The 12858-nt window shown below is 49.5% G+C and overlaps 1 long non-coding RNA gene across 1 annotated transcript in view; it reads left to right on the top strand.

The window, feature by feature from the left end:
- LOC142811509 (uncharacterized) overlaps positions 1–12858 on the top strand; it is a 324450-nt gene that overhangs the window by 81122 nt on the left and 230470 nt on the right. The window lies entirely within an intron of this gene.

The raw sequence follows: 12858 nt of genomic DNA, 5'->3' as shown, positions 1-12858 counted from the left end.
CAAATGAATGAATTCTTTCCTCATTATAATTCAGCAGCATTCATTCCTTTTATTATATCAATGACCCCCGTTGGGATATTACATGAGGGAGTGTGTTATAGAAAGGCTAACAATATAATGCAAGTTATGGTGGGATGGCTTTGATGAGCAACTTGAATGCATCTGGCTATTGAATTTCTATGTTTTGCAAGTCTTTCAGATGTGTTGTATTACTGCTCTTTGTTAAGCACTATTTGTTTAGCTTTGAGGTGGTAGTATAGCCGCCAACTTTTATAACCACTAATCATCACAGGACAATGGTGTAACGTACCACGCAAGCCATTTGTTCGGCTAACTGTTGCCTCCTTCTATTTTAGTGGAAATTGTGTGTAATGAGATTCACCCAATTTAGAGAACACATAATGCGTTTATGATGATGATAGTCCTCAGATGGACGGACGGATGGATGGACGGATGAATGGATGGATGGACGGACAGACAGACAGATGAAGGGATGGACGGATGGATGGACGGATGGATGGACGGATGGATGGACCATTATTTATTTTTGTGGCTCGTTTGCTGAACAAACAGTTCGACAGACGGGATACCAGGGATAAGTATAGCGGAATTTACCCACTTTCTGTGGCACGAACCCGTTTATGATGCCCGCATGCGTTACCATGGATCCCGGACGTGAAAGTCTCGAATAAGAACAGCTTCTATTTCAAAACACCAAAAAAACATTCTGCAAACAAGAGGCCAATCCAGCTTCCTGAAGCTGCATAACTTAAGTTGCGTAAGGTAAGTGGGACACTGTTATGCGTAGTATTTGTCTTACACTAGCCACGATACCCACATGACGGGCTGTGTACTCGCCCTTGTCGGTAGAAGCGAGCTATTCGCTTTAGTATGGAAGTCGTATTGGTTGTGTCATTTCGCATGAATTCGGGGGAGGCAATGAGGCAGGCTTTACAAAAAAAAAAATAATGAACACTGCATAAAGCTACTTATACTGCTGGACATGACATCACCAACTGCTTGCGTTCTCTCGTTGGGTTCGCCTAAACGCTTTGGTTTTCTGTTCGGTGGTATTTCACATACATGCCCGTGTTCGGTAGCGAATGGTCGTCACAGGTGCTCAGCCTAACCAAAATTACACCTTTCGAAAATGAAGATATGTCGCCCTGTAAAAGTGTGAACGCTTCCTGATGTTTTGCTATTCCTATTTGTTCTTTTGTTGTTCCTATACCGCTTCAATGTTTCTTTCTAGAAAGTTGTGCGGCGAAATACAGCGGCAACAAGAAGCAAACTTCGTCGTATAGCAGGTGATAAAATGTCCGGCGTGTATACAGTTTCATTTGAAAATACTCGATGAGGTCGTAAGAGCAGGTTGGCACGTGTGAAAGCGTCGATAAATGCACCCTTCCTCCCTTCTCTTCTTTTGTCCTCCTGGCCGCTGTTAGCAGCCGCTTCTTAACGACTCTTCTATTTACGCCTCTAACACGCGCATGCGTGTTACAAGACGAAGCTATACAGTAATTTTCTCGGGCACAGCTGACATCCTTCGTTTCCCTCCTCTCCACACACTCACCTCTGGTCTCAAAGATGGTCCCAGAACAATGGTAACTCGGCTTAGGTGTCTGACATTCACGGCCACGTCACCTTGCCATCACAGCCGTCAATTGACGCGCACACGGCGCGCGGTTCCCCGAGTTCATGCTCTCAGAACAGCGAATAAATGCCATAGAATGGACGTGCATCCGTTGCGGTACGTCATTCCACGCAGCCACGGCCCGCGACGCCCTCTCAAGGCGCTCTCGGAAACGACCGACTGCGGCCCCAGCACCGTGGCATTCGGAGGTGGTGGTCCGGGTGACAGGTGTTCGCGCGAAGTTTGGGCTGTCTCCGCGCTGCTCTCCTATCACCTCTAAAGAGAGAAAGAGACCTCGCGGACGGTCAGCTGCGGCGGCTGCTGCCAGCCCAAGTCGTTAGGGAAGGCACGGAGACAGCGGGACCATAATGACAGGGTTAGCGTTTCCTTAACGAGCGCACCAATTTGTGCGGACGCGTATATAGAAGCCCGCGCCGCGCGACCTATCATTATGTACACGGCCAGGAGCCAAATTAATGGGGGGGCCTCCGACAACACCGGTAGCCGACATTTGCACCTCGAGGTGGCGCGAGCAGCGTTATTCAATAGCCCGGCTCGCGCGTCTCCGTGATGGGCCATTGGCTGTGCGTGGTCCCCAAGTCTCGCCGCCACGAAGCGTTCGCCACTGCTGCGTCTTCGGTGTTTGCTGTAGGGCTTCCGCGGCCCCACTTTGGGGCACCACGTGTTAGTGTTCGAGTAACGCGGCTGACATCAAAGGGAATGCCGAGAGTGCCGCTTTCTCTTTCTTCGGGGACATCCCAGATAAAATAGGATGGATGTCCGAGCAAATATGATAAAGACACCCAAATCGTGCCATGAGCCTGTATAGCGGAGCGATACCAGAATAATCGGCGACAAGAAGGGCAACCGAGAAAAGTGCTCCGTTCGCCTGATTGGTAAGTGTACCTACGTGACGTGTCTGTTTAGAGGGGCGTGTAAGGGAAAGAAAGGGAATGAATCAAAGGCTCCTTACTTATAGACACAGCATGATGACCTTATGTTGACCTTCAGTCTTTTAGGTGTCCAACAGCATTACAAAAGCAATGCTAAATAATGCATAACGTAGAGGCAAATACGAGTTTAGATAAAACTGTCACAATATTATACATAAACTATACACGTATTATATATAAAAATAGTTAATTGCAAACATTATTTATGTGTGACAGTCTTCTGTGGCTTTCTTTATGATGCAATTTCCGTGATTTCTTAAGAACTATATTAATAAAATGGCATCGAGGTCGATGTGGTAGTGCCACATATACGTTGAAAAGTTTCGTTTTTTTTATTAAGCACCTTTTTTTTTTGGCGACAGACCTACGACCATGGTGCGTAGGGAACCATCCTATACATATGCATGCTTTACTCAACGATATCGAGCCCTTGCACATGTGAAAACAATTTAAGAAATTGAATACAAGGACAGCCATCTTGGTTCGGGAGAGGCAACTGTCGCAGCATAGTGCATTGATCTTTCGCAGTGACTGGGTTAAATAGTAACGGTTGGTGAGGGAAGCGTCATTTGATTGCCGGCTGTGTATCTCAGGCCTACCCGTCTGCTGCAAAGTGCTTTAACTAGAAGGTGCAGTAATTGGTGGTGCCATATTGAAGTCTCGTTAATCCAACAAGGACTTGTAAGCTCATAAGAAGAAACCATGTTGTTAAGACTTAGTCGTATCCAAGGAGGTTAAAACCTCGAGGAGGCGTGTTATAATACCTCGAGTTATGATACGAACAAATAGGTTAAACCTCCTCGATCGTATCATCGCTTGAAGTTTTTCAAAAATGGCGGTTGGCATTCGCACAGTCGCAATCGCACCGAACCTCTCATGAAACTTGAATTGTACATATAGCATGCGCAACGTTGTTTGTGTGCCTGTGTTGTGGTATTGTTGTGATAACGTTGTTCGAGATGTAAGTTTTATTCATGTAATGTATGTTGTATGTTCGACCCATTCTAGGGCGAGCGTCTAGCCAGCGTCTTATTCGTGTCTTCTTATATGAGGAACGAAGTCCGAATCTTGCTCCCTGACCATGCCACAGTAGTAAACAGCTCGAAGCCGCTTTTAAATATTCCGGGAGTGCTAGTTTTTGGAGCTCTGTCGAGGTGAATGCCGCAACTTCATCACTTAACTATATAGCCCGTGTAATGTGCGATAAAAATCTTGTTGTTCTCGTACAAGACGAACTGCGTATTTCGTTTTCTGAAGGAGCTGTTCTAAATCCCCACCGCGACTGCGATTAAAACCAGTGATGAGGTGGATGGATGAGTGGATGGATGAGTGGATGGATGCACATGACTTTATTTAGGCCCTGTCAGAGTGTTGTTAATTGTCTGGCTTATTCCAAGTCGGGACCGGAAGGTCAAGCCTCCTAGCCCTGTGATGGGTGTACTGGACAACCAGGACTTGGGATATACGGTCGTGCGACTATATACGCTAGAGTATATATTGACACACCTCGATGGGCGCATGAAGAGGAGGAGGTCGAAGCGGTCTGGCTCACGAGCAGCTCGGTCTCCGTTTTCTGGCTCTGAGCTGTACCGATCTCAACCATTTCCTGTAAATAAACGCGTTTCATCGTCACAGTTGTGGTGGAGGTGCTGGGTACGCCAGCTACTGTCAAGCGAGACCGGAGAGCAGCCGTCTACTAACGACGGAACCGCAAGAGCACGAGCTTCGCCGCAGCCGTCGACTAGCGGGCTTGCCACCACTACCTCAAGATATGAACTTGGACGGAGACATCCAGCAGCCGGTCGCGAGGGCGCCGTCTTTCCACTACCGAGAGCCACGCACATTTACAGGAAAACCTGGCGATGACGTTGAAGAATGGCTCAGCCACTATCAACGGGTGAGCCGAGCCAATGGCTGGAATGCGGCCAGCCAGTTGTCCCACGTGGGTCTATTTCTCGATGGCAGTGCTTTAGTGTGGTTCGAGAATCACGAAGACACCTTGACAACATGGGCCCAGTTTATGGAGGAGATCAAGAAGTGCTTTGGCGACCCTGCGACGAAGAAGAAACGTGCAGAGCAAATGTTGTCGCAGAGAGCTCAAGCTTGTGGTGAGACATGCAGAACCTACATTGAGGAGGTACTGAAACTGTGCAAGTGTGTGGACACCAACATGACGGAAGAGGACAAGGTGGGCCACATTCTCAAAGGAATTGCGGAAGACGTCTACCACTTCCTTATCGGCAAGGAGAGTCTTGAGTCTGTGGCCGATGTGATTGGGCACTGCCGAACGTTTGAGGCCCTGAAGACTCGCCGCATCACTACGAAGTTCGGACGCCTTGCCAATGTTACGACCGTCGCCACTGTCGATGTGTGCCAAGACTCCGTGCCTACCGACCTTTCGTCAACGATTCGCCTCATTGTACGTGAGGAACTTCGTCGTCACCTTTACGCGCCCTTGAACGCCCGAGAACCACCGTGCGATACACCGTCCACAAGTATCAATGCTACGAGTTTCGAGGAGCGCAGCTATCCCAACCGCGGCCCTCAGCTAAGGGCTCCACCACCGACGTCTTCTTATGTAGAGCCGCCTTATGCTCCCCACAGTCGTTACGGCTACAACAGCCATCCACCTCCTTTTGCGTCTCAGTGGGAACAGAGCGCCGCGTACCCTCAACATCCAGCGACGTTCCCTATGTCCCGTGAACGGCCCGTCTGCTACCAGTGCGGTGTTCGTGGACATATCGCCCGATTTTGCCCAATGCGACGTAATCCACGTTCGACATTCCCTCAGAGATCCGCGACGTTTGCACAACGAAGCCAACGGCCTGACTACACCTACTGGCCCCCCAACCCAACTGACGAGCGGCACGCCTACCAGCCGATCAACCGGAGTGATTCGCCCGGATCTGTGCGCAGCTTAACGCCGCCCACCACCCGTCCACCTCGGTCACCATCTCCACGGCGCCGGTCACGAATTTCGTCTCCGCCACCGGGAAACTAGCCAGCGCGGCCGACGGAGGTGAGGTCGCTGGACGTACCGATTTTCATCAAAGAATGCCTCCACCAGTTTCTATGCTTCAGAATAAGGTTCAGGTACTTGTTGACGACGTTCCCACGATGGCATTGATAGATACTGGCGCAAGTGTTTCCGTGATGAGTTTAGTTTTTAAGCAACGACTGGGCCGTAAGGTTATGTTTCACTGGGACAAACCTGCCACATTTCGGGCAGTGAGCGGCGCATTCTTGCGTCCTGTCGGCGTCTGCACTGCGTCTGTTAGTGTTGCCGGTAAAACGTTCAAGGCGGAATTCACAGTACTGGCTCAATCAACGCATGACGTTATACTTGGCATAGACTTTTTGCGAGAGTGTCGTGCGACCGTGGATTGTGGAGCAGGTGAGGTTCTGTTGTCTACTCTCGCCCAGCAGCCTGATTGTGAGAAAGGTAACCTCACTGTAGCTAAAGATGTACTTCTGCCAGCGTGGTCCACGGCCAGCGTACAAGTGACCACTTCGGAAACCAACTCGAGTTTGAATTCATGTGACATAGTGATTGAGCCGTTGCCTGTAGCTTGTCTCAAGAAAAACATCTTTGTACCACGATGCATTGTATCTCTCGCAGACGAGACGGCTCAATTATGGGTGATAAACAGCTCACCCGAGTCGGTTGTACTACCGGCTGGTATGCGCCTTGCCCTGTTCGAAAAGCAGAGCAGCACCTGCATTGGAGCTTTAAGCGATCTTGAAAGGGCGGGTCCGGAAACTTCTGGTATGGAAGCTGAATTTTCAAAAATGGTTAGCAAGTCCCTTTCCTCACAGAAGCGCAAAGACCTGGTTGCACTGCTGGCGAGACATGCTAAAGTATTTGATTTTGCACGGAAGGTGCCTAGGGCTCAGATACCGACCACGCGCGCTCGTCACAAGATCGATACTGGCTCTGCTCATCCTCTCCGACAAAAGCCCTATCGCGTGTCCGTGTCCGAACGCAAAGTTATTGCTGAACAAGTTGGCGAGATGCTAGCCACTGGTGTAATTCAAGAATCGTCAAGTCCGTGGGCTGCACCTGTTATTTTGGTAAAGAAAAAAGACGGGTCCTGGAGGTTCTGTGTTGATTATCGGCGTCTCAATTCTATAACCAAGAAGGACGTGTACCCCCTCCCCCGCATTGATGACGTAATTGACTGCCTTCATTCAGCTTCCTACTTTTCTTCGGTAGACTTGCGATCCGGGTATTGGCAGATTCCCATGGATCCAGTTGATAAAGAGAAGACGGCTTTTGTAACGCCAGACGGTCTATTTGAATTTAATGTTATGCCGTTCGGCTTGTGTAATGCTCCGGCAACATTTGAACGCTATATGGATACCGTCTTGAGAGGCCTTAAATGGGAAATTTGTTTATGTTACCTGGACGATGTGGTTATTTTTGGACGAACTTTTGAGGAACATAATCATCGCCTTGACGTTGTTCTAACATGTTTGGAGAAAGCCGCCTTGACACTGAACTCAAAAAAATGTCGTTTCGGTGAACGGCAAACACTGGTTTTAGGACACCTTGTGGACAAAGCTGGTGTTAGGCCGGACCCGCAGAAAGTGGACGCCGTCAGCAAGTTTAAACAGCCACAGTCTATCCGCGAGCTACGAAGCTTTCTGGGCCTATGCTCTTATTTTCGCCGCTTTGTACCTAATTTTGCTGAAACGGCCCAGCCACTGACTGACTTGCTGCGCAAGGACGTCCCTTTCCACTGGACACCAAATTGTGAGTCAGCGTTTAAGCAACTAAAGTTCGCTCTCACTTCCGGGCCAATACTATGCCACTTCGATCCCTCTGCTTCCACGGAAATCCACACCGATGCCAGTGGAGTTGGTCTCGGCGCGGTGCTTATTCAACGACACAACAATGCTGAACACGTCGTCGCCTATGCAAGCCGGTCCCTGAGCAAGGCAGAGCGTAATTATACGGTTACCGAATTGGAGTGCCTCGCCGTCGTTTTCGCCGTACACAAGTTTCGCCCCTACATCTACGGTCGTCGTTTCTCAGTCATCACCGATCATCACTCTCTTTGCTGGTTGGTGAGCCTACGTGATCCATCTGGTCGACTTGCGCGATGGGCCATACGGTTACAAGAATTTAACTTCACGGTCCGCTACAAGAGCGGTAATCGCCACGCAGACGCTGACTGCCTGTCACGGCTTCCTCTACCTACGACCGAGTGTGAAGCTGATAATTTTGACGATTTTATCACAGCTATCGACTCTCATTTTCCTGACATCGCGGCTTTCCGGACAGCACAGCACGAGGATCATTGCTTAGATCACCTGTTTGCCTCCGCGAATGACCCGGCCAGTTCAAGCTCTTTTGTAGTTCATGACGCCGTCCTTTACAAGAAGAATTATTCTGGCCAAGGCGCCCGTCTGCTTCTGGTAGTTCCACGCACTCTACGTCCCCAAATTTTTCGGTTCTGCCATGACAACGCAACCAGTGGGCATATGGGCTTCGCCAGAACGTTTCATCGCATCCAGCAAAGGTTTTACTGGCCCAAGATGCGACGCGACACAGAAAAATACGTAGCGGGTTGCGAACAGTGTCAACGTCACAAGCGTCCCACGACTACATCACCCGGACTTCTCCATCCCGTACCACCTCCTAGCTCTCCCTTCGAGATTGTTGGTGTCGACCTTCTAGGTCCGTTTCCGCGTTCAGCCAGTGCCAATCGATGGGTCATCGTGTGCGTCGACCACCTGACGCGCTACGCAGAAACTGCGGCTATACCTACTGCAACAGCCTTTCACGTGTCGCAGTTTATGCTTCGGCATATCATTCTCCGTCATGGCCCTCCACGAGTCGTCATTAGCGACCGGGGACGTCAGTTCGTCGCTGACGTCGTTGAAGAGATCCTACGCCTGTCTGCCAGCCAATTCCGCCACGCAACCCCGTATCACCCCCAGACGAATGGCCTCGTAGAGCGGACCAACAGGACGCTAACGAACATGTTGTCAATTTATGTTGATGCCAAGCACAAAAACTGGGACGAAGTACTGCCCTATATCACATACGCCTACAACACCGCGAAACACGAGACGACAGGGTACGCGCCCTTTTTCCTGCTCTACGCCCGCTCCCCTCGCAGTTGTCTCGACACCATTCTGCCTTTTACGTTAGATGTGGAAACATCGGTTGCCGAGTCACTATGCCGCGCTGAAGAAGCCCGTCGCGTCGCACGCCTTCGAACCATTGCATCTCAACAGCGCTCCAAGACCCGGTACGACGCCCACCATCACTCCGTTGCTTACACAAAGGGTGACCTGGTGTGGTTGTGGACACCTGTCCGCAAACGTGGTTTATGCCAAAAGTTTCTGGCCCGCTACTCCGGACCATTTGTAGTCATTGACCGTCTCAGTGACGTCACATACGTCATCTCCGGCGTCACAAGCAATGGTCGGCGCTCTAGCAAGACACAGCTGACACACGTCGCGCGCCTCAAGCCATATCACCACCAACCTTCCTATTGACTCGCCCAGTGGGCATCGTCTGCGAACGGGGGAATTGACACACCTCGATGGGCGCATGAAGAGGAGGAGGTCGAAGCGGTCTGGCTCACGAGCAGCTCGGTCTCCGTTTTCTGGCTCTGAGCTGTACCGATCTCAACCATTTCCTGTAAATAAACGCGTTTCATCGTCACAATATGCTCTGGGAGGTCGCTTGGCTCTGGCATTCCCCTGGAATGGATTACAGGGATGATAAAGTCTCACCAATGACGAGGTGACGGTTATTATTGTCGCTGTGCTGGGGAACGCCAATGAGGGAGTTTTTAAGCGCTACATTCGTTCGAAGAGATGCCAAGATTTCCGTTCTACTCAGCTAATTAGATAAACGCTAAAGGTTCTGTTCTAGTGAAATTGTTTTTACGTGATAGCGTTAAAGAACTACTTTCCCAGAAATTCCGGCATCTACATCGTTGGTTGCGAGCGAAAAATAACGTTGTCCGTGAGTGAACAATCGAAATACATTGTTCAAAATAGACAGAATATAGAGTAAAATATCTGGTACTATAGTTAGAATTATGCCTTCTGCATGCCAAGCAGGTCGTCTGTAGAGCCACACCTATGTTGAAAAGTTCTATGAAAATAAAAGAAAAGAGAAAAGGGCACTCTAACGTACGAGGAGTGTCAACACATGGGATATAACGTGGTGAATGCGTAGAAGTTCACTAGGCGCCGCTAACATATGAATTGAGCAACCAGTGGGTTGTTGAAAGGCCTGTGCATCACTCAGGCATCGTTAACTGTCGTCATTACCAGCTGCATCAACAAGTCGGGCTGATGCACAGTTGCGCGTGTCCCTTTACCGATGCGTTAATGGGTATTTTGTCAAAAGGCAAAAGCCCCGCCGTGGTGGTCTAGTGGCTAAGGTACTCGGCTGCTGACCCGCAGGTCACGGGATCGAATCCCGGCTGTAGCGGCTGCATTTTCGATGGAGGCGGAAATGCTGTAGGCCAGTGTGCTCAAATTTGAGTGCACGTTAAAGCACCCCAGGTGGTCGAAATTTCCAGAGCCTTCCACTACGGTGTCTCTCATAATCATATGGTGGTTTTGGGACGTTAAAGCCCACATATCATCATCATCATCAAAAGGAATAATTATGGCAAAGTGGGCATTTTCCAACTGCACTGTAAGTAAACATTATAAAATTGTTAGAAACGGTGGATTCATACAAGCAAACACGTCCCTTCCTTTGTAGCGCGGCTGACGTATCCACCGATGAATGAAAGGAGGTTAGCGTTTGAGAAGGCCATGCAACCGGGCGCCGATGACGCTATCACGTATAATCTTGAAGGCGAAGCGCATGATCGAATCTCCCAAATTGTTAAAGACGATATTCTTTCTTGGGGTACTTCGACGCAAGAATTTTCGTCTGTCTGTCTGCCAGTACATTTGTCTGTTTGTCCGCCGTAACGATGCCCTAAAGGGCACCAAACGATACCTCAAACGGCCAACCCTATCCGCAGCAGCGCCCACCAATATTGCTCAAGTTTCAGCGTTCATACTTATGCGATTGTCAATTAAAAACAATTATTGCGCATTTCTTAGGCGCCATAACAACACGACAATATTTTGTATGTGTGACTTTGTACTAGAGAATGCACACATTAATAGTTCTAAGAACCGTAGCGTTTATCACGCTGCGCTGACAGTGCAACCCGACGCTCAAAAATGCAAGTGTTTCCAACGCTTTGCTAAGACGACACGGCAGTGGCACGTGCCCATCGCTTTGCGTTCTACTCCCGATTGTCTCAGAGACAAGCGCGCATTTTTTTTTCCGCGTGCGCGCACGCCTTCCTTCGTTTTCTGCCAGATAACTGCCAGATGGCGCTCGTGTCTAACGTGCCTCGATGCGCTCGTTCACCTTCGCTGCATGGATCGAGACTTCCAGAATGCAATTCTGGAAGTGCTTCCAGAATACGATTCGCCGATTTTCTCGCGCAGAACATCAAATAAACGTTTTGTTCACTCTCAGGCTCCACACGCAAGACTATCGTCTTTCGACGACATTTGCAGAGATACGGGTTCAATTTTTGTGGTATGCGGGGTGACAATGAATGTAGCTGAAACCTTGCATTTATCAGTCGTGTATGTACCTTGGTTGAACGCACATATTCTGAACGGTAGCATGATTTTATCGAACAGGTTCCGTAATTAGGATGCGAACTTCTGGACCGTATCGATATACTGTCGTGCATATTGTATAGTTTTGCATGTATAATTTTTAGTATGTGCGTTTTTTAACTTTAAGCTCTCTAAAATATAACATGTTACCTCATAATAAGTTAATCATGTGACTACAACAACAAGGGCAACAATTATTTAGGAACGCAATTTAGTTTTCTCTTAGGCAGATGATAAGCAGGCTAGCCAAAAGCAAACGATGGCCCAAACGCTATGCAGCGGCGTTTGGGCCATCGTTTGTTTTTGGCTCGCCTGCCTATAGATCATCTGCCTTTCCCATAAAGAAACCAGTTTATAGTAAGCGTTGTGTCCTGTGTGTTATTCGTCCCGTTGTCCGCGCTGTTTCACCACCAGCTATCTTTTCGTTCACGTCCCTGCCTTTGACTCAACCCCGCCCCCCTCTCTCTCTCTCAATGCTTTCTAGCTACATCAGGGCCCCATATTCGAAAATGAGTTCTTGAATTACAGCAACGTATACCGATGACTAGTCATGCCTGCCTCTTTATAACCAAGCTGTTTTCTGTGTGATTTCTGTATGCGCATATGTAGTTTCCTAGCATTTCTTTAGCACTGTCCGAGTCTGTCGCTACCAAATACGCACAGAAGACCCCTTTCGAGTAGAAACAAACAACCGTTCATTGATGTGTAACCACACGGCCCCAGAACAATATCGGCTCTGCTCTATGAAATTCTTCATTGAGTGGGTTTTAGTGGATCGGTTCGATGACACCCTTCATTCAGCGGTTTTTACAGCGAACGCTGTATATGGCAGAAATGAAAATTCGTTCGACAGCGGTGTCATGAGCGGTCTCCATTGGCTGTGTTTATCTGTTCCGTCGTTCCCAAGCACGCGCGTCATTCGCTGCGTTGTGAGTGACGTCGTCGCAGCCGTGGCACCCAGCCGGCGCGCAACAGTTTCTCCTGAGACCTCCACGCCGAGTTGGCTCACGATGTCAGACACTTGCAACAACGCGCCGTTGCGGCGTCAATGCGATGATTGCTGAAGTGCGTTGGACTCGCTCGCTGGATTCCGTGCCGACCGGTTGTGCCCTCGCGATCTCCGAAGTCAGCGCCGCTCTGGCCGACTGGGCTGGCCCTACGTCATCTCCTGACGCCGATCTCCGACGACAGCGTAGCTCTGACCCACTGGACCTGCCCTACGCCACCCCCTGACGCCGACAAGAGCCCTCGCAAGTGGTGCCCCGTCCTCATGAAGACTCCTGTGACCGTGTTTCCATCTTTCCTATCTCTCCTATCCCCTCGATATGTCGTCGCTCGCTGGCCTAGCGCATCTCTCTTTCTCTATACCTTTACTTCTATACTCTTAATCCCTGCTCACCCCCATCCGCTGTGAGCTACTGTTGAAGTGTCGCACCGTGATGCAGACAGTTACGGGGCTCACTTTTCTCTTATTTTCCCTCTTTTAGAATCACTTAGCGGAAGCGCGTTCCCGCCCTCGGACTTCTGCGACCGTGTCCATCTTTCCTATCTTCTCTTTACTTCCGTCGTTTTCTGTCGTTCGCAGTCCCTGCGCCCCGCTCTCTCCTTCCT

This window comes from Rhipicephalus microplus, chromosome 1 (genome assembly GCF_043290135.1).
Source record: "Rhipicephalus microplus isolate Deutch F79 chromosome 1, USDA_Rmic, whole genome shotgun sequence".
Taxonomy (NCBI): Eukaryota; Metazoa; Arthropoda; class Arachnida; order Ixodida; family Ixodidae; genus Rhipicephalus; species Rhipicephalus microplus.
The sequence above is the reverse complement of the archived record's forward strand: the minus strand, read 5'-3'. Positions and strand labels throughout refer to the sequence as shown.